Source organism: Xenopus laevis, chromosome 7L, assembly GCF_017654675.1.
Source record: "Xenopus laevis strain J_2021 chromosome 7L, Xenopus_laevis_v10.1, whole genome shotgun sequence".
Lineage (NCBI taxonomy): Eukaryota > Metazoa > Chordata > Amphibia > Anura > Pipidae > Xenopus > Xenopus laevis.
In genome coordinates, this window is record NC_054383.1 from 50,209,468 (window position 1) to 50,230,421 (window position 20,954).

Genomic DNA, 20,954 nt, shown 5'->3' on the forward strand with positions numbered 1-20,954 from the left:
TAATTTAAGTAAACTACAAGTCCCAAGATGCATAGTGCATTTATTGTAGCAAGCATAGTCAAACATCTTGGCTAAATACATGCATACCCCCTTTAAAAGAATATTTGAAATGGCTATGTAAAAAATATAACATATAACTTACCCACAAGCCAGCCCTCTGGCATTTCTCCTCGGGTGAAGAGGTCATGGAGAGCTGACTGATGCAGGATAGTGGCATCATGGACACTTCCAGGAATCTTACACTCATGATCACACACCACCTGTACATTGATGGAATGGCAGTGCTTACGATTATGGTAGTGCTCCTGTTGATATCTAGGTGGTGTGAGCACAACATGAGTGCAATCAATGACTCCTAGGCAATATGGAAATTGGCCAATTAGGAAAAAAATCTGCTCAATCTTATCCATGCTGCCTGGGTTGAGGGGTAGGAAATGAGTCTTAGCGAGTGCGGCAGTAGTGCCCTCAGCACTTGCATTAGTATTAGGGATGTAGCGAACAGTTCGCCTGCGAACTTCGACCGTTCGCGTCCGCCTAATGTTCGCGAACGTTTGGGAACGTTCGCAATTTGAGTTCGCGACCATTCGACCGCTAAAATCGAACGATTTCCATTCGTTCGAACGATTTCCATTCGTTCGAACGATTAAAATCCCTCGACCGTTCGATTCGAATGAAAATCCTTCGATCGAACGATGAAAATCCTTCAAACGTTCGAATCGAACGAAAAATCCTTCGAACGTTCGAATCGAACGATTTTGCGGGTGTTCGAAGCTCGCGAACGGTTCGCGAACCGTTCGCATTTTTTGCCGGTGTTCGCGAACGGCGTTCGCGAACACCAAAACGGCGGTTCGCTACATCCCTAATTAGTATCCTGCTAAAGGGAGCTGGCTCATGCCAATGAGGTGTGAAGATACTTGCTGGAAACTATCAGTGCCCAGGAAATGCAAAACTGCAAGCACATCCCAGGTACTGCCTGTGACTGTGACATCACAGGATCAATGTCCTCACTGTTGAGGCCATAAACCTGCAGAATTGCGGCACGGCTCGGGCTGTACATCTTCACAACCTCGCCAGGCAGCTGGTCAAGAGAAAGTACAGGTCTCCTGAAGTGACGAGGCTGCCTGATCCTAGCAGGAATACAAGTGACATATTGTTCCTCTTCTTGCAGCAAGAAGGCTGATTGCTATTAGTGCAATCAGATGGGGGGTTTTATTGGTAATCCAGTTATTCCCAGCATTCCATGCATCCTTTAACCATTTACTGAACCATAAGGCTAGATAAGCAAAATCAAATATTCAAATTTAAAAAATTGAATATTCGAATTATCAAAGTGTGACATGGTACTCGGCAGGTCAAAACTGGCGAAAAATTGGTTTGGCTTAAAAATTCAAGTGAATTTTGATAAATTTAGATTTCTTCAATTGTCGAATTATAATAGTCAAATTTTAATAAACTGGTCGGATAATCGAATTTTGCAACTCATATTTCGAGTTTAAAAAATTTGACCGTTGAATAACAAAACTCCCACCGTCAAATTCAATATAATAAATTTCAAAAATTCAAACCCTAACTCCTAAATCTACCCTTAGGGATGGGCGAATTTGACCCTTTTAGTTTCGCCAAAAAACTGCCACCAGTGAAATGTCGCTGCCACCCATTAAAGTTTATGGGCGTCAAAAAAATTGTTTTGCGGCAAAAAAAGTTTTTTTTGACGCAAAACACCATACAAGTCTATGAGCATCATTTTTGAGGCAAAACATTTGCCCATCCCTACCCCTAGGAGGCAGAGGAGTAAAATAGGGAACGAAGAGTGCCTTCAAGTCAGCCCTATCTCCCAGGCAGATAACAACTCAGCCACACCCTCCTCCTAGGCTAAACACACCTCCCCCAGCTGATTGGTCAGTACACTCTAGCATTACTTTCAATGAAGCTGCCACATATGGAGTGTGTGATGTCATCTGCTCCTCCCTTTGGTGCTGTGCTGTGTGATCTGCTCCTCCTGTATCATGGCTGCTGAAGTCTGGAGGGAAAGTGATTTAAAAAGAGAGAAGATTCCTGCTGAGAAGCAGAATTTCACTGAGAAGTTTTATGTAGGAGACTGCACAGAACAGGTGGTAATGTGGGTGCACGGATTTGTGATTAGTGAGTAGTGAGTTGAACCGACATCTTAATGTAACATGGAGGCTCTGAGGGCAGAGAGCTGCAAATTGTCTTTCTAGCTCAAAACATATCTACTTCCCAACTATACTGTTTGTATATGTGTGCAATAAATGTGCTGTACAAGTGATTATATTGTGTTTATTTATGCTAAAATATTAATGTACTCTCTGCCTCCCAGGATGATCTTTATTTTCTGCCTGGTAGGCAGATAAAACCTAGTATCCATGTTGGCCAAACCTCCATAGAATGATTGGTCAGTCCCTTCTACTGTTGCTTCAGTTAAGTTGCCAAAAATTGTGTGATATCATTAGCTCCTCCCTCTAATGATGTGCTGTGTGATCAGATGAGAGCTTCCTCTTTGATGATTAGATAATTTGATAAAAGAGAACAAGGAGGGATCCTGCTGAGAAAGTTTCTCAGAATTCTAAAAACCCTATAAGGTAGGCCAAAAAAAGAAATATTATAATTTTTATGCTGATTATTATCTTTATTCCTGTAGTTAAACACATTCAGCTATGTTGCATATTTTGCCATGTGCTGGCTGCCTCTCAGGATGGTGTTATAGTATATGGACTGTTGTCAGAGTGGTCATAATCACTGCAATTGTATTTGCTTTTACAATATGACCTCTAAATATTTCTTTAAATAACATGATGTATATTCTTCCTAATTAAAAGAGAACTGATGACTTATTTCATCTTTGTTGTTTGTTAAGTTGGTGAAGCATGGCACCAGTGAAAAGAAAATATGCCACTAGGAAGGCTTCAAAAAAGACAAGGCTTTGTGAGTTTATATTGATTTATTTACTAATGTTATGCACTAATGTTATGCACAATTTAATATTTTCCATTCATTTCATAGGCATTTCACTGAATATGTATTGGTAGAATAGATCAACTTACACATGTTTTAGACCCTAAATTCAATTTGCTCTTGGGCCCAGTAACACCTACCACTTACAATTTTTTTATACTATATAAAAGTACATTTATCAAGTTTACTGGAAGGTAACTTTTAATAGGCTTATATAATATTTGAAAAGTGGTATGCATTTTAATGTGATTTTTATATTAAGGGCTATTCCACACGGGGAGATTCTTCGGCGTTTCGGGTCGCGGCGTGAAAACGCAGCGACAGTAGCCGCGATGGTCACCGGCGATAGTTTGTATGGGCGCCTACGTAAAAACGCCTGTGCTAACCACACGAGGCGACGCGCTTTTCAACAGTCGCCTGAAAAAGCCTCACGAGGCACTCCTGTTTAAGAGCAGGGGAATTTTCCAGATGTTCTGCAAAAAGGGCTCTTTTTTGAGATAACATTAACAGTATAGTGTTGTAACCGCGACCCGAAACGCCGAAGAATCTCCCCGTGTGGAATAGCCCTAATAGGTTACAACACTATACTGTTAATGTTATCTCAAAAAAGAGCCCTTTTTGCAGAACATCTGGAAAATTCCCCTGCTCTTAAACAGGAGTGACTTTAATAATACACTGGTTAACATTTAAGTAAACTTTGCTCCTTCTGCACATGAGCAAAACCCTGGACTAATAAATATACATATGAAGGATAAATCATGATTATAGTAGTGTTGGTAAGCAGGCCTGGACTGGGAGTCAAAATAGGCCCTGCCATTCCAAGTACACAGAGGCCCAAACAGCCCCCACCAGCCCAAACAGCCCCCTACCAGCCCACTATATGGTACCTTTCTATTGAACCATACAGCAGTCCCTCTGGCATTTGCCAGAACCCACAGATTGCCAGTCCAGGCCTTTTGGTAAGAATATAAATTGCTACGGTAATCATTTACTGGCACCACCAATTAGTTACAAGAGGAAATTACTATGAACATCTTGCATTTTCTGAACAGTGCCATCAAGTGGTTAGACATTCTTTTAATAAGCAACTGTATTTAGCTAACATTGGGAATGGCCAATGTGCTAAGTACCCTGATGTGTGGTAGCAGCTCTCCAGTTTGCAGTTTCAGAAATCTGGTTGCTAGGGTCAAAATTACCCTAGCAACCATGCACGGATTCAAATAAGAGACAAGAAAATGCACTGGAGAGGGCCTAAATAGAAAGGTGAGCAATAAAGTGACATTAAGGGGCAGATTTACTAAGGGTCGAATTTCAAGGGGAAATATTCCTCGAAATTCGACCAGGGAATAGGCGGAATACCCCCATTCGATCGATCGAATGAAAAATCATTAGATCAACGCTAAAATCGTTCGACCATTCGAATCGAATGATTTTTCATTCGACCAAAAACTTTTAAAAAAAGCCTATGGGACATTTCCATAGGCTTTTATAGCAATTCGGTAGGTTTAATCTGGCGAACAAGGCAGTCGAATGATTTTTTAAAATGACAGTACTTCGACTGTCGAATGATTTTTCCATTCGAATCATTTGATTTGATCGAATATTAACCCATTCAATGGTCGAAGTGCCCAAAAAAAAAAATCAATCATTCGACCAGTGAAATTTTTTTCCCTTCACTTCATTCACCCGAATTTAGTAAATCGGCCCCTAATAATATACTTGTAGCTTATAGAGCATTTGCTGTTGCGCTATCCGTATAAGACATACACTTGAATCAAATTACTTTATAAAAGGACTCCCTCATAACAATATTTAATTTTGTGATAGTTATTAAAAGAAGGAAAATTTAATTAACTTAAAGGGGCAGATTTACTAAGGGTCGAATTTCGAGTGGTCTAAACACTCGAAATTCGACCGTCGAGGGGGGGAATAGCGCTCGTTCGAATTCGACTAGCGAATTCGAACGATTTTAGCGCTATTCGATCGATGGAACGATCGAATGGAAATCGTTCGATCGATCGAACGATTTTCATTCGATCAAACGCCAAAATCGTTCGAATCGAGCGATTTTGGGAATTCGATCAAATGAAAACCGTTCGATCAAAAAACTTTTCCCAAAAGACTATGGAAGGTCCCCATAGGCTTACAATGCAATTCGGTAGGTTTTATCTGGCGAATTAAATGGTCGAACGATTTTTAAAGGGGAAGTACTTCGACTATCGAATGGTCGAATGATTTTAAATTCGAACGTTCGAATTACTCGAATCGTTCGAATCGATCGAACGATCACTATTCGATGGTCGAGTTTTCAAATTCGATGGTCGAATTTTCAAAAAGTTGCATTCGAAATTCGAATTTTAACCATTCGAATTCTTCACTCGAATTTTGTAAATTTGCCCATATGTGTGCAGCGAGAAAGCCAGTCTCCGCCAAGACTTATCATCGAGTCTGGGCTACCTACCGTCAATGGTGCACCCGTAATATGAAGACCTTCAGGACATTTTTGGTTCCCAACATACTCGAGTTTCTCCATGAGGGATTATCCATGGGTATGTCTCTAGGTTCTCTCAAGTCCCAGACCTCCGCTCTTTCAGTTCTCTTTCAGAAGCACCTAGCCTTGTTACCTGATGTAAAGACTTTCATGCAAGGGGTTGCACATATAGCCCCCCCAATACGCCCACCAACTCCTATCTGGGACCTCACGCTAGTGTTTGGGGCACTTCAACATACACCTTTCGAACCACTGGGGTCAGTGCTCCTTCAATGGCTTACTTGGAAGACAGTATTCCTTCTAGCAATTGCCTCAGCAAGACAGGTTTCAGGGCTAAATGCATTATCCTGCAAGCCACCCTTCCTAGTTTTTAATCACGACAGAGTGGTTCTCAGAACCATTCCCTCCTTCCTTCCTAAGGTGGTCTTGGATTTTCATTTGAATCAAGAAATAACAAATCCTACCTTCTGTCCTTTGCCGTCAAATCCCAAGGAGGTGGCCCTACATGCTCTGGATCCCGTCAGAGTGTTGAAATTCTATATCCACAGAGATAAGGACATTTGCAAGACCAATGCTCTGTTCATTCTGCCTTCCGAACCTCAAAAGGGTTCTCGGGCTTCTAAACCTACTATCTCCCGTTGGATCAAGCAAGCTATTCAATGAGCCTACACAGCCCATTCTACCGGAGGGATGAGTACGTCCTGGGCGTTCAGAAATCAGGCATCAGCCGAACAGCTGTGTAAGGCAGCCACGTGGACTTCGGTTTAATTCTTTTGCAAAATTTTACCATTTCGATACCTTTACGGCCTCTGACACTCGCTTCGCCAGAAAGGTGCATCAAGCCAGACCGGGAGAAAAGGAGATTTCTCTTTCTCTTCAGTCGCTTGAGGGACACAGGGCTTCCCTCCCTGGATTGAGGCTCTCCATTTTCCGTCAGATATGTTACAGTAACTTGTTTGGAGTATTCTATTCCTATGTCAAATTTTTATTATTAATAATGTTGTTTTAGTGTTGAACACCCCGATAACTTCATTTTGGGGAAGGTACCTCTCTCATCTACTTATACAGGCCCTCGGCAGGTCTAACATGCAAGATTTTGAAATTCTGTCTTTTGCAGCATCATGGTATAATAAAGCTTGATAAATTCAAAAAAGTTTTTTTCCTCTAAATATTTTAGTGAAAAAGAACTCAAATATTACAATATTTTACTGTTCAAACTTTAATAAACAACCCCCTAAATGTACATTAATATTTTGAAGAGTTTTTTGTGTCATCACTTTAACCATGTTTTTGCCATTGTACACTACCATCATTGTGTACTTTTCATTTTTTCATCCCGATTTAATTTAATAAAATATAATATAATATGTGATGTGTTAATCCTCATTCTGCATCTGTTTGAATCTGTATTTGTATTATACAGGAAACAACTCTCTTCTATCAAAGAAGAAATTAAGGCAGAATCAGAGATGTTCAACACTGCAACACATGGAATGGGCTTTGCTGTCATAGATATTGTTGCAGCAATATTTGACAAAGCACTCTCGTTAAAGGATAACTAAGCCTAACTAAAGAAGTAGGCAGAAATGTTGTACATTATGTTTTGTGCTTCTGTACCAGCCCAAGGCAACCACAGCCCTTTAGCAGTAAAGATCTGTGTCTCCAAAGATGCCCCAGTAGCTCCCCATCTTCTTTTCTGCTGATTCACTGCACATGCTCTGTGCTGCTGTCACTTACTGAGCTTAGGGAGCCACTCACAATATACAGTACACATAGAATAGAAATGTCACAATATAAGGCTGATTAGTAATTAATACAGATAATTACTACATGGCAGCACAGAAACCAGTGCAGTTAGCATCAGAATTGAATAATCAGCAAACCTGTAGCATCAGCTTATATTGCAGGGGAACCTCATTTTCTGCTGCTGGATAATTAGTGATGACCCCTAAGCTTAGCTTCTCAACAGCCAATCAGAGCCCACTGAGCATGTGAGTGTCACAGACACTTTCCAAGATGGTGACCCCCTGTGACAAGTTTGAAGTCCTGGATCATTGCTGCTATTGACAAGCTGAAACTTTAGCCTCCTGCAATAAGTTCACTATAGAAAATGTAGTTTTTTTTCCATATTGTTTATGGGTTAGTTCTCCTTTAAAAATGTCATTTTCGGTTGGTATGTTTTGTAGCTAAAAGGAAGTTAAGCCATATTCATTGCACTCCTATTGAAAATGAGTTATTCTGCCCATATAAAAATGTTACTATCTGGTACCATTTCATCCTGTTGAAAACTGTGAAAAAATGTAATCATAAATAGTCTTTTTTGTATTTAAAATGAATAGTTATTGCATAATCATGAATATGATTATATGTGATATTGCATATTACAAATTTCTGTATATATACTGTATATATATATATATATATATATACAGTATATATATATAAATATACATAAATATATATTTGTGTATATATGTACACACGTTATATTTATTAAAAATCTGTTTCACTCTTAAAAAATTTCTTATGGATGTTTTTTTACCATTATACTACTTTATTTTAGCACACAGGAAATACACATGATACAATGACTTATACAATGTAATAAAAATAAATTTCACAAAGACACACCCCCCCCCAGGTTCTAAGGGAGCTTTCTGATATTCTCAGAGTCATCTGGTATGGTGCCTATGGATTGGAGAAAAGCTGATGTTATTCCAATATTTAAAAAGGGATTACGATCTCAGCCTGGCAATTATAGGCCAGTAAGCTTGACATCTGTGGTGGGCAAATTATTTGATGGCTTGTTAAGGGATCACATTCATGTCCTAGTGACTGTCATTATGAGCAGCAATCTGCATGGCTTTATGGAGGACAGGTCATGTCAGACAAATCTGATTGCTTTTTATGATGTGGTAAGTAAGATACTGGACAGTGGGGGGGCAGTAGATGTGATTTGGATTTTGCCAAAGCGTTTGATACTGTGCCCCACAAACGACTGCTTTCTAAACTGAGGTCTGTTGGGCTTAATGAAGTCATTTGCACATGGATAGGAAACTGGCTACAGGATCGGGTACAGAGGGTGGTTGTTAATGGGACATTCTCTACTTGGAGTAAGGTTCTTAGTGGGGTCCCCCAGGGCTCAGTATTGGGTCCACTTTTATTTAACTTGTTCATTAATGACTTAGGGGAGGGTGTTGTAAGTAATATATCAGTGTTTGCAGATGACACAAAATTATCCAGCCCAATTAATTCCATCCAGGATGTGGCACTTGCAACATGATCTTGACAAACTGGTAATCTGGGCAGCTAAGTGGCAAATGAGATTCAATGTTGATAAATGTAAAGTCATGCACCTGGGATGTAAAAATATCCAAGCCACATATACCCTTAATGGGACTGCACTAGGCAAATCCATTATGGAAAAGGACCTTGGAGTCCTTGTAGATAATAAACTTTTCTGTAGCAAGCAATGCCAGTCAGCAGCATCAAGGGCAAATAAGGTCTTGAGTTGTATTAAATGGGGCAGAGAGTCACGGGAGGAGGGGGTCCCACTGTATAGAGCACTGGTAAGGCCCCATCTAGAATATGCCCTACAGTTTTGGTCTCCATCACTCAAACAGGACATTATTGTATTAGAGAGGGGACAGAGAAGGGCAACTAAGCTGGTAAAGGGAAAATCTTAGCTATGAGGAAAGACTGGACAAATTGGGGATGTTCATGCTGGAGAAGAGACGCTTAAGGGGTGATATGATAACTATGTATAAATATATAAGAGGATCATATAATAATCTCTCTAATACTTTATTTACCAGTAGGTATTTCCAGCTGACACGAGGTCACCAAGAAGAAAAGCGGTTCCGCCTAAATATTGGGAAGGGGTTTTTTTTACAGTGAGAGCTGTGAAGATGTGGAATTGTCTCCCTGAATCAGTGGAACATGCTGATTAGATAGGTATAAGAAGGGGTTGGATGGTGTTTAGCAAGTGAGTGAATACAGGGCTATTGAAGATAGCTCATAGTACAAGTTAATCTAGGGACTGGTCCTCCGATTGCAATTTTGGAGTCAGGAATAAATTTATTCCCCCTCTGAGGCAAATTGGAGAGACTTCGGATGGGGTTGTTTTTGCCTTCCTCTGGATCAACTGGCAGTAAGGCAGGATAGATATATATATATATCTATATATATATATCTATATATATATATCTATATATATATATCTATATATATCTATATATATATATATATATATATATATATATATATATATATATATATATATATATATATATATATATATATATATATATATATGGAGTCCCACAGTACCAGCACTCAAACCGATGTTTCCAGTAGTGCACGATCAAAGGTAGGCATGTATATAACACGATGGATCAGCACACACTGTAATTTTGCGAAGCAATAGTGTTTATTTCATACAAAACACATTTTAATCCGACGTTTCGGTCCCACCTGGGGACCTTTTCCTTGAAAAAGGTCCCCAGGTGGGACCGAAACGTCGGATTAAAATGTGTTTTGTATGAAATAAACACTATTGCTTCGCAAAATTACAGTGTGTGCTGATCCATCGTGTTATATATATATATATATATATATATATATATAAATATATATATATAGTGCTTAAGTAACCAAAGAAATGTATAAAAAGTTAAGTTTTCCCTTTAATGTCTCCATAATGGTTTCTCTGTTGAAAGAATATTGCTATCTGGCCCTAGAAGCTATATTATTCTGAAAGGAACAGGCAAGCTAGAAAATCCATTCACATGTTTACCTTCAACAGGAAGGCTGTCCCGTGGAATGGTATTTAATCATAGTTAAGTGTTAGGAGGGTCCCATTGAACAGGGCACAGAGCACGAAGGTTAACTGTCTGTGTTAGGAACTTCCATAGGGACTGAGGGTGCCACCTGTCGCTGTAAAGAACAGAGGGAGATGTGACCAGTGAGAATGTGTAAAGCCAGGAGGCTGAGCAATCTGCCAAAAGGAAGTATCATGAGTACAGGGGTGACCCACAAATTTTATGTTTTGCTGGTAGTCCACAAGGGGCCCAGTTTATTGAGGGAACTCATCAAATGTGTTAAAGTACCACCCAGTGAACATAATTTATTTTTTGGATTTGTTTTATTTGCAGAAATGGTCACCTCTGTATGTAAATAAACTGCCTTAAACTGAAGAAAGTGTCTGTTGTTGATCCTTGTGCTTGTGACAGTATTTAGTACTGTATATGAAAAAGGGGAATATGTGTGAGCACTCCAAGGCCAAATAAAAATACAATGGATGCTTAGCTGATCTGGCCAGGATAGTCACTCACAAACATACAATAAACAAAAAATGCACATTCCCTGGTCACCTGTTTCACAAATTAACTTAGTATCTAAGCAAATGCATGTATTTTGCAAAACGAGTTTTTTTTATTACCGATTTATGGTCATAAAATTGATGTCACCATACCAAGTGAAGGTAAAACCCATATGGTGGACCTAACTGTTTACCGCTGGTCAAGTTTTTTCTCGGTTGTTGACCTCCTACATAACTAAATGTCTCAGGGTCAATGTCTCCAGACCAAGGCATCGGCTTAAATGGGCTTGATCTTCCCCTATGCCAGTAGCAATTTGTAAGGGGAGAATTTTGCCAATGCAAAAGCATTGACTATTTACACGTTTGTTACTTCCTCAACATTAAGGCTTGTGGGGAATGCAAGGTCTGTTTTGGAGAAGAATGATCTGCATCTGCAGGTTATTTACACATTGGTCATGAAGCAGAGTGCTACAAGCATGACAGCTTGTAACAGTTTTCTTTCCACTTTTCACTCAGGTTTTGATATAAAAGTATGGTGCTCACTATGCACTAGGTTAAAAACCACAAGCAAGCAGAGCAGAGAATTGGTGTATGGGATGATTTTACTACTGCCTTTTCCTTATTAATTAGGAATGCAGCATATGAAATGTGTACTTGGGACACACATAAGATAACATTTCTCTTACAAAACAAAAAAACTTTTTTCTGATATAAAATGTAATAATTTTATTACAATATAGTTTACTACACAGTTTTTAGCAATATTATTGAGGAAGCATCCTACAGTTCAAAGTGTCTTTTTATTTCTTTTGAGAAAAAAACCCTTTACGATAATTCTTTTTTTTCCTTCTATAAGAAGAAATGCTTGAATGAATATTTTTGTTTTCCCTCAGTTTAGCTCTTTGAAATCGTATGGGAACAATGTTCTTTTTTCTGCTTTTTGTTTCAAAGTTTGAAAAGACAATTGCATGTGCTTTTTTAAGTGTGTTATGTAATGCTTTGTTATAAGCAAAAGACTCGCTATTAACCCATGTATATAAATCTTGAACCAAATTCTGGGTAGATAGGACAGTTGGTGTAACAGTGTCTAATTCTTCTTCAATTTCAAAAGTATCTTGAAATTGAATAGCTGGTTTGGACATTTTTAGTTCATCTACAGCTTGAAGTGTACCTGCTGTATGTTTTGTTGGTTTGCTGGTAGAGTTTTTTAGAGCAATGGCAATCATAATGCATACACATGTCTCTCCAAAACTGTTTGTCCTACAAGAGCACTTACTCTTATGGACTATGCTCATTTCATCATCTCTGTTAATAATAAGTGTTGCTCCTTCCTGGATATACATTCTTCTTTTTATTAATAAATTACATTCAGACTTTCTGAGCTGGTCTAAAGAAATGTTTTCCCTTGACAGGAGAGTTTTGGCAAATGCAATGTGTTTGCAAATATTGCCCATCAATGAAAACCAGCAATCACAAATGTTATAAATTACATTTACATTGTGATATTTTGCTGGTTGACTCTCAGATGGAATGCAATAATTCCCTTCCCCTTTGTGATGAATATTTGCTTCAAGTTCTTTCTGTATCATTTTATCCACTGTACCGAAAATGTCCTGCTTTTCTTGTGAACTTGATATACGGCCAGCCTTGTGAAGTTCAGTTAATTGCCTAAAGAAAAAGAACGAAAATTGTTCAGTATGATGTTAAATATACAGAGTAAAATTAACCTTATGTTTTTTGTAGTTCTTGACTTGATAACGCAGTACTACAGAATTTAAAATATTTTACAGTATGGTAATGCGTTTTATTGAGAACATGTATTTCATGTTTTATAAAACTGGACCCACTCTATTGTTTTCCCATGGCAGGGCATGGCTGACCTGTACCTGCCAACATGTGAGGTGCTGACATTCCACTGGACAGAATTCTTTGTCCAGGGGTACCCTAATTAACTCTTTAGTGCTCATGCACTTCTGCCTGGGGGCATAGTAAATACACCACACTGACTGTGCAATTCGGAACATGGTTACTTATTACAAAGAAGGTGTCACCTGACAGCTTATTTAAACAGAGTAATGGTCTTATTTGTTTCCCACTTACTTACAGTATATATTCTTCAAAAATGCAGATTTTACTTTTTAATGCTTCTTTAATGAAATGCTGTGCTCTGTCCATCTATGGTGCCTATATGCCCCCCCTACTGTGGCTGTATTGATTGGGGAACCCATATCGCTGCTATATTTTGGAGTGCAGAGACAATTTAATAAAATAAAGGGAATGGTGCAGAAAAGTACAGAAAACATGGCAAGTTGCAACTGTTTTTGCACTCTGCCCTGCATTAAGGACTAAGAACTTTGGCAAATAACTGGATAGGTATGACAGAGGAAAGGGAACAAAACAGGAAAATGAAAAGCTACATAGCAAACTGTGTTGCCTCATTTAAGTGTAGGAGACATTGAGGTATATTTATCAAAGAGTAAAGTTAGAGATCGCCACAGTGGGATTTTGAACGGCATATTTATCAAAGGATGAACTTTCACCCATTGAGAATCTCCATAGAAATGAAGAGAGTGGCAGAATTTCTCTCTAGAGGACCAGGCCTGGACTGGCAATCTGTCAGTTCTTGCAAATGCCAGTGGGGCTGCTGTATGGTTCCATAGAAAGTAACCATATAGTGGGCTGGTAGAGGGCTGTTTGGGCCTCTGTGTACTTGCAATGGCAAGGCCTATTTTGACTCCCAGTCCAGGCCTGTAGAGGACTGTGATGATCTCTAACTTCACTCTTTGATAAATATACCTCATTGCAAGTACAAAAAAACATCTATTGCCCAGGCTTTTTGCAGTTTACAATCTGCATGACTCTGTATTCTTTACTTTTTGGAGATCATAGAGCAACGGCATACCCCATTGATCTATTCCCTGGGCTTAGTAAATGGGGTCTGTGTATGTTTCTGTTTTAATCCAAATAAATGGTAACAAACACAATTTGTGATTACTTTTCCAAAAGACATAGCATTCTGCATTTATATATGGATTGATGTAGCTCATATACAGTACTTACTTGTAATATTTCTCAACTTTGCCAGTTAGCAGACAAACTAACATATCTAATCTCATGTTTGCTTTTCCTTCCAAAAATTGATATTTCAAAGTGTGGAAAAATCTTTAAAAAAAGGAAGACAATGTTTTAAAGCTTGACAGTACTAGTGTTGAAAATGTACAGTATAATGTAAATGTAGACAGTACTTTTTGACTGAAATATAACTACACTGGTTAATTAAAATATTATATGTATTGGCCATGGCATTCTGTAAAGTTGTGCTCCTCCATGGTGTGTGTGTGTGTATGAATAAAGAGGCACTTACCAACAAAATTAAATACCTGGGTGTCAAGCTATAGTTCAGCAAAACCAGAAGGAAGCTCCAGCACCCACAGATTTGTTAAAAATACAAACAAGTCTTTATTAAAGGGGTTGTTCTCCTTTGACTTAACTTTTAGCATGATGTAGAGAGCAATTTGCAGTTGGTTTTCATTTTTTATTATTTGTGGTTTTTGAGTTATTTAGCAGCTTTCCAGTTTGCAATTCCACCATCTGGTTGCTTGGGTCCAAGTTACCCTAGCAACCCTACATTGTTTTGAAGAGACTGTATTATAAATATGAAATTTTTGAATATTTATCAGTATTCCAAAACTACCTTTCCAAAAGATTGTTGGTTTCACTTTCTTCATGATACACCTGTCGACCATATTGTGCCCACATGTCAGATACAGGAAACCAGTGATGCTGTAGATAGTCACCAACTTTATCGTTACCAGTGATTGCTTTTACCCGCTCAAGAATCTCAGTAGAATGTTCTTGAAATACTTTTTTCTGAAAGTAAACGATGCAAAAAATAAAATAATATAATAATATAACAGTATTTACTGTGAGTTTACCTACTGTAGAACAAAGAAAAAATATATATAATGTATATATGTTCATTATGTTCAATACAACAATATATTGCCACACAGTTGTTAGGAGTAAGACACCTCAAAAAGTAAAGATTATTAATATATTCTTTATATAAAATATTGTTACTATTAGAACAGTAATGAGAGCATTTGCAATTCAGCTGACAGTTTCTTACTTTTGCAGAATCAGTGAGTAAACATTTACTTATATTATTATAACATTATAAATTTTAGTTTTCTTTTAAAAAAAACAAATAAATATATACTGTATAATCATTTTACATTACATGTACAACTATTATCCTGGGTGGGGGCAGAAACTTACACTGCTTGACATTTTAAGTGAAATCATAAACTGTAAGACTTCACGACGCACAGAAGGATCTAAGTTACCACAGGTTTTTTTTGACAACCATCTATGAACAGCCTAAAAAAGAAAAACATTTTCAATAATTAAAAAGCTGTATCAGAATGAAATCTTAATCTTCGTAATCTTAATCTTAATTTTCGCGAATATGAAACAGAATTTAAGACGTTGGATACTTAAATTCTTTTATTAACAAGGTATGTGTGGAAAATGTGCATGTGATCAAATGTTATCCAGAAACCTGTTATCCAGAAAGCTATGAATTACTAAAGGGTCATCTCCCATAGACTCCATTTTATCCAAATAATCCACATTTTTAAAAAGGATTTCCCTTTTCTCTGTAATAATAAAACAGTAGCTTGTACTTGATCCAAACTAAGATATGATTAATCCTTTTCCAAATTATGGAAAGATCCATGATCCAAGTCCTGAGCATTCTGGATAACAGGTCCCATACCCGTGGATTTGTGTCACAAAAAGATTTCATAAAACATAAGGATTTAGATTTTATATAATCTGCCTGATGCTTGCAAAGCTTAAAGAATGTATGACATTGATTACAATTTTAATAACATTCCCCCTAATGTATAATTATATTTATTTAAAATTATAACTCTATTATGGAGAGAACACAATCACAAGACTAGAGAATATACCTAAAAACACATACTGATATAAACTTTGTTTTAATCTTTAATGTGTCGAGTAACAGTATATATTTTAGGTGCATTACCTGAAGGACATGGAACCAGCACAGTAAGACTTTACTATAAGGAAACACTTTCTGAATAGCTTTAACCTCCTTGATATCTTTATCAACCATGAAGCATCTAAGATTGTGACATATAAAAATAAACAAAGTATTAAAAAACTAAGAATAAATAAATAATGTCAATGATAGAAGATACTAAACTTTTACATTTTCTCTGTGGTTTTACTTTGGTGCATAAACTTTACTATCATATAATGATAGACTCGGAAGTATTCATTTTTATTAGAATTGCTCAGTGAAATATGTCCAGAAATGGAGATAATAAAGTAGTATGAATTGTACATGTTGCAGCTCGCTGCTGCACTATGAGGATATTTAAAGAACAGTAACACCAACACTTAGGGGCAGATTTACTAAAAGTAGGAAGGCCCATACTTTAGTAATGGGGATCTATTTTTAGCAATGTTGTCCCACTATGATCTACATCCATATCACAGTTGGCATTCTGTTTCATGGAAAATATTACTTTAAGGAAAACTATACCCCCAAAATGGATACTAATATATAAGTTGCATATTAAAGGACAAGAAAAGGCAAAAAACTAAAATCCCATTTTTACTTTCTTTAATGAAAAAGAAACCTATCTCCAATATACTTTAATTAAAAATGTGTACCGTTTTTATAAGAAACCTGACTGTATGCAGTGACATTCTCCCTTCATTTACTGCTGTGGATAGGAATTGTCAGACAGTCCCTAACTGCTGTGCTGGTAAACGATCATATTTTCAAATTGCAGGGGGAGCCCCCCACCTTACTTCCTAGAACTCGATCAGAATTGTTGGATTCCCTGTAGAGATTTGTATCCAGAGACTCAGTACAGTCTTTATATTCTGATTATTAATCAGTCTTGCTGTATTGGCTTCTATGGCAGATATTATTTGACTTGTGCTGTTCTGATCATTTATTACGAACCCTAAGCTTAACCTCCCAACTGAAGCCCAGACCACACTGAGCATGTGCGAGTCTTGATATTGCAGAAAAGTCTAACAAAGTTACAAGATGACAGCTCCCTGCGCCAACTTTGAAAGCATAAATCATTTGTGTTATTAGGCTGCTGGTGCAGTACGTTCATGTTTATGTTTAGTATACAAAATACAGCATTTCTAACATTATTCTATTTTAGACTTTAGTGGCCCTTTAAAGTACCCTACCAAACTGGCCTATATATCTAAGTAAATATTGCCCTTTTGCATCTCTTGCCTTCCTTGAACCACCATTTTGTGATGTTCTGTGTGCTGCCTCAGAGATCACCTGACCAGAAATACTGCAGTTCTAACTGTAACAGGAAGAAGTGTTGAATCAAAAGACAGATCTGTTAATTGGCTCATGTGACCTAACATGTATAGTTTGTTGGTATGTTTGTGTGCACCGATAATCATATGATCCCAGGGGGTAACCCTTATTTTTAAAATGGCAATTTTCTATTTATGATTACCCATGGCACATACAGTATTACTAGAAAAGCATATTATTATGAAAATTTACACGAAGCAGGGTTTACACATGAGCTGTTTTATGCAATATATTTTTATAGAGACCTAGTTTTACTATAAATATTATATTGATTTATAAGAGAATTCATATTACTATATTAAAAAAAACTATTTCTTGTGTAGCTTTAACATAATAAATATCTGAATGAAAACCATAAAAGAGGAGAGTGATTTAGTCAAGCAGTTTGTTGTCTTGAGATCTACTGATTAACAACTAAAGGTCTACTGATAGATCCTGATCTTCCTTTTGGACACTGCGAATTTAAAGGAAGAATATCATACTAGGGAGAGAGGCTGACAGTATGGGTTCTATAAAGGCAACCTTATGTGAATACGATTCTATGTCTCATTTAATAAATGTTTACATTTATTACCTTGGAGATAATTGTGGACATTTCTGTTTGACTTGCTCCAAACAAAGAGTCAGAATCTCTGTGCTTTCCTCACTTATTATGAAGTAGGCGACTGGCACACCCCGGCCAAAATCATTTCTAACCAAAAGCACATATAAGGCAAAACCATACGCAGTCACACCTTTATAGGTAGCATCCATGAAAACCATATTACTACCAAAGTTGATTAATTGTTGTGCTTGCCATGGTGACATAATAATAATGATAACAGGATTATCAGACAATTTGGATAATGTTTGGTAGTATAATATAGTGTCTTTGATTTGATTTTTAACCAAAAAATCAACACTTATGGCGTCGGATTTATCTAAATAGATGCTTTCCAAGTAAGATTTTTTCAGATTTTTCAGGTCATCAGGTGAAAGAAAGAAACGACGATCCTTTAAATCATGATGGCCTCTTTTATTTGACCATTCAGCAGACTGCATAAGAATATTGGTTGAAGACTCTCCATCAGAAATCCATTGTTGAATCTGTTTAAGGAGTTCTGTGTCTGTTCTATTCATTTCCAACATTATGTCCATTATGTTCAGCTTGAAAACGGACAATAATGCCGCTAAACACACCTTCAGCAACATATTTAAAACTTACATATGCTGTACAACTGTTTGCTCTTGTTGTACATGGACTGCCTTTAGAATAACCTTTTGGTTTGTTTCCTCTTTCACAAAAGAAATAACTTACATTCCTTTTTTTTTAAATGTGAAAATGTGCCAAGTCCATCATCATACAGTTTTTTCAAATAATTAGATATGAAATCATCCTTAGAATGATTTTGTAGGATATAAATATTCCGAATAACATTATTGCTTCCTTTACGAAGTTTTCTTTCTATTGCCTTAATCCAAAACTTATCCATTATTTCTGGAAAAATAAAAACAAAACATCTGTTAAAATAAATGTTACTGCATAAAAACAATGCACACGATTATAGTAAGTATAAATGACTAATAAAAAGGTAAAACATACAATAAATATATTATACAAAAGACAGAACATAAAATATAGCACCATCGTTTCAGTCATCAAATAATATATATCACAAGTCAGCACATACAATACATGACCACGCTGGCAGGCAGCACACAGCGCCGGATTTACTGGGCGGGCGCCCCTAGGCCGCACGGTCCTAGTGCCCGCTTACCGCACGCAGATGCAAAAGCGCCGGAACACTGGGGAACAACGCGTCCCTGTGCTCCCTATTGACAGCTGAGCGGCATGCTGCCCCCAAAAATGTGCCACCACAAATCACAAATCCGGGCCTGGCAGCACATAAAATATAATACCATCCCTGAAGGACGCATATCAAATATATCAATAACTAACACCATTCTAGGAGGCTGTGCATAATATATAACATCATATTTTAAGGCAGCACATAGAATATACATAATCCTCCACAATGGTCATACATCTCCTGCCTGCAGAATGGTGTTACTTAGTATGTGCTGCCTCACATGATGGAGTTATATTTTATATGCTGCCTTCAAGAATGGTCATATATTCTATGTGCTGCCTTCAGCATTTGCGGTCTTGTTGGATTTTACTGCCTCCTAGGATGGTGTTATATTATATTTGCTTCATATATTCTATGTACTGTCTGCAAGAATGGTCACATAGTGTGTATTGCTTACATAGATGATGTCAATTAATAAGTGCTGCCTCCTAGGATGGTGTTTTATTATATATGCTACCTTAAAGGATGGTCAATCATTCTATATGCTGCCTGCAAAAATGATGTTATATTAAATGTGATGCCTGAAGGGTAGTCATACACTGTATGTGCTGCCTACAAGAAAGATGTCACTTACTAGAAAGGTATTTTATAATATATGCTGCCTTAAAGGATGGTCATACACTCTATGTGCTGCCTGCATGGCTGTTATATTATATATGCAGCTTTAAAGGATGGTCATATATTCTATGTGCTGCCTGTAAGGATGGTGTTATATTATATGTGATGTCTTCAAGAATGGTCATACATTGTGTGCTGCCTACAAGGATGATGTCACTTAATATGTGCTGCCACCTAGGATGGTGTTTTGTTACATTGGTTGCCATACATTGCATGAGCTGCCATAAGGATGATGTCACTTAGCAGTTGCTGCCTCCTGTGATGGTGTTATAATATATATGCTGCATTAAAGAATGGTCATCAATGGAAAACACAGCAAGTCCAGTTGATTTCACTTATTTCTACAGATGACATATGTGCTGCCTGCAAGGCTGGTGTTATATAAGTGCTGCCTCCTAGGATGGTGTGTTATTATATATGCTACCTTAAAGCATGGTCATACATTATATATGCTGCCTGCAAGTCTGGTGTTATATTATATATGCAGCCTTAAAGGATGGTAATATATTCAATGCTCTGCCTGCAAGGCTGGTGTTTATATAAGTGATGCCTTCAAGGATGATGTCAATTAATAAGTGCTGCCTCCTAGGATGTTGTTTTATTATATATGCTACTTTAAAGGATGGTCATACATCCTGTATGCTGCCTGTAAGGCTGGTGTTATATTATATGTGATGCCATCAAGGATGGTCATACTTTGTATGTGTTTCCTACAAGGATGATGTCAATTAATACTTGCTACATCATAGGAGGGTGTTTTATAATATATGCTACCTTAAAGGATGGTCATATATTCTATATGCTGCCTGCAAGGCTGGTGTTATATTATATATGCAGCCTTAAAGGATGGTAATATATTATATGTGCTGCCTGCATGTCTGGTGTTATATTATATATGATGCCTTTAAGGATGGTCATACATTGTGTGCTGCCTTCAAGGATGATGCCACTTTATATGTGCTGCCTGCAATGCTGGTGTTATATTATGTGATGAATTCAAGGATGGTCATACTTTGTATTTGTTTCCTACAAGGATGATTTCAATTAATACTTGCTGCCTCCTAGGAGGGTGTTTTATAATATATGCTACCTTAAAGGATGGTCATACATTCTATATGCTGCCTGCAAGGCTGGTGTTATATTATTTGTGATGCCTTCAAGGATGGTCATATATTCTATGCCCTGCCTGCAAGGCTGGTTTTATATTATATGTGATGCCTTCAAGGATAGTCATACATTATGTGCTGCCTCCTAGGATGGTGTTTTATTTCATTGGCTGCCTTAAAGGATGGTCATAAATTCTATGCACTGCCTGCA

At 37.4% G+C, this 20,954-nt stretch overlaps 1 long non-coding RNA gene across 2 annotated transcripts; it reads left to right on the forward strand.

The window, feature by feature from the left end:
* Window positions 1-1,789: 1,789 nt before the first annotated feature.
* On the forward strand, window positions 1,790-7,097 carry LOC121395416. Of its 2 annotated transcripts, none has more exons than XR_005962465.1 (3): window positions 1,790-2,142; window positions 2,876-2,943; window positions 6,888-7,097. It is a non-coding gene; the product is annotated as an uncharacterized LOC121395416 (long non-coding RNA). The 2 variants fall into 2 exon arrangements; XR_005962466.1 differs by having other exon boundaries at window positions 1,790-2,111.
* Window positions 7,098-20,954: the final 13,857 nt, after the last annotated feature.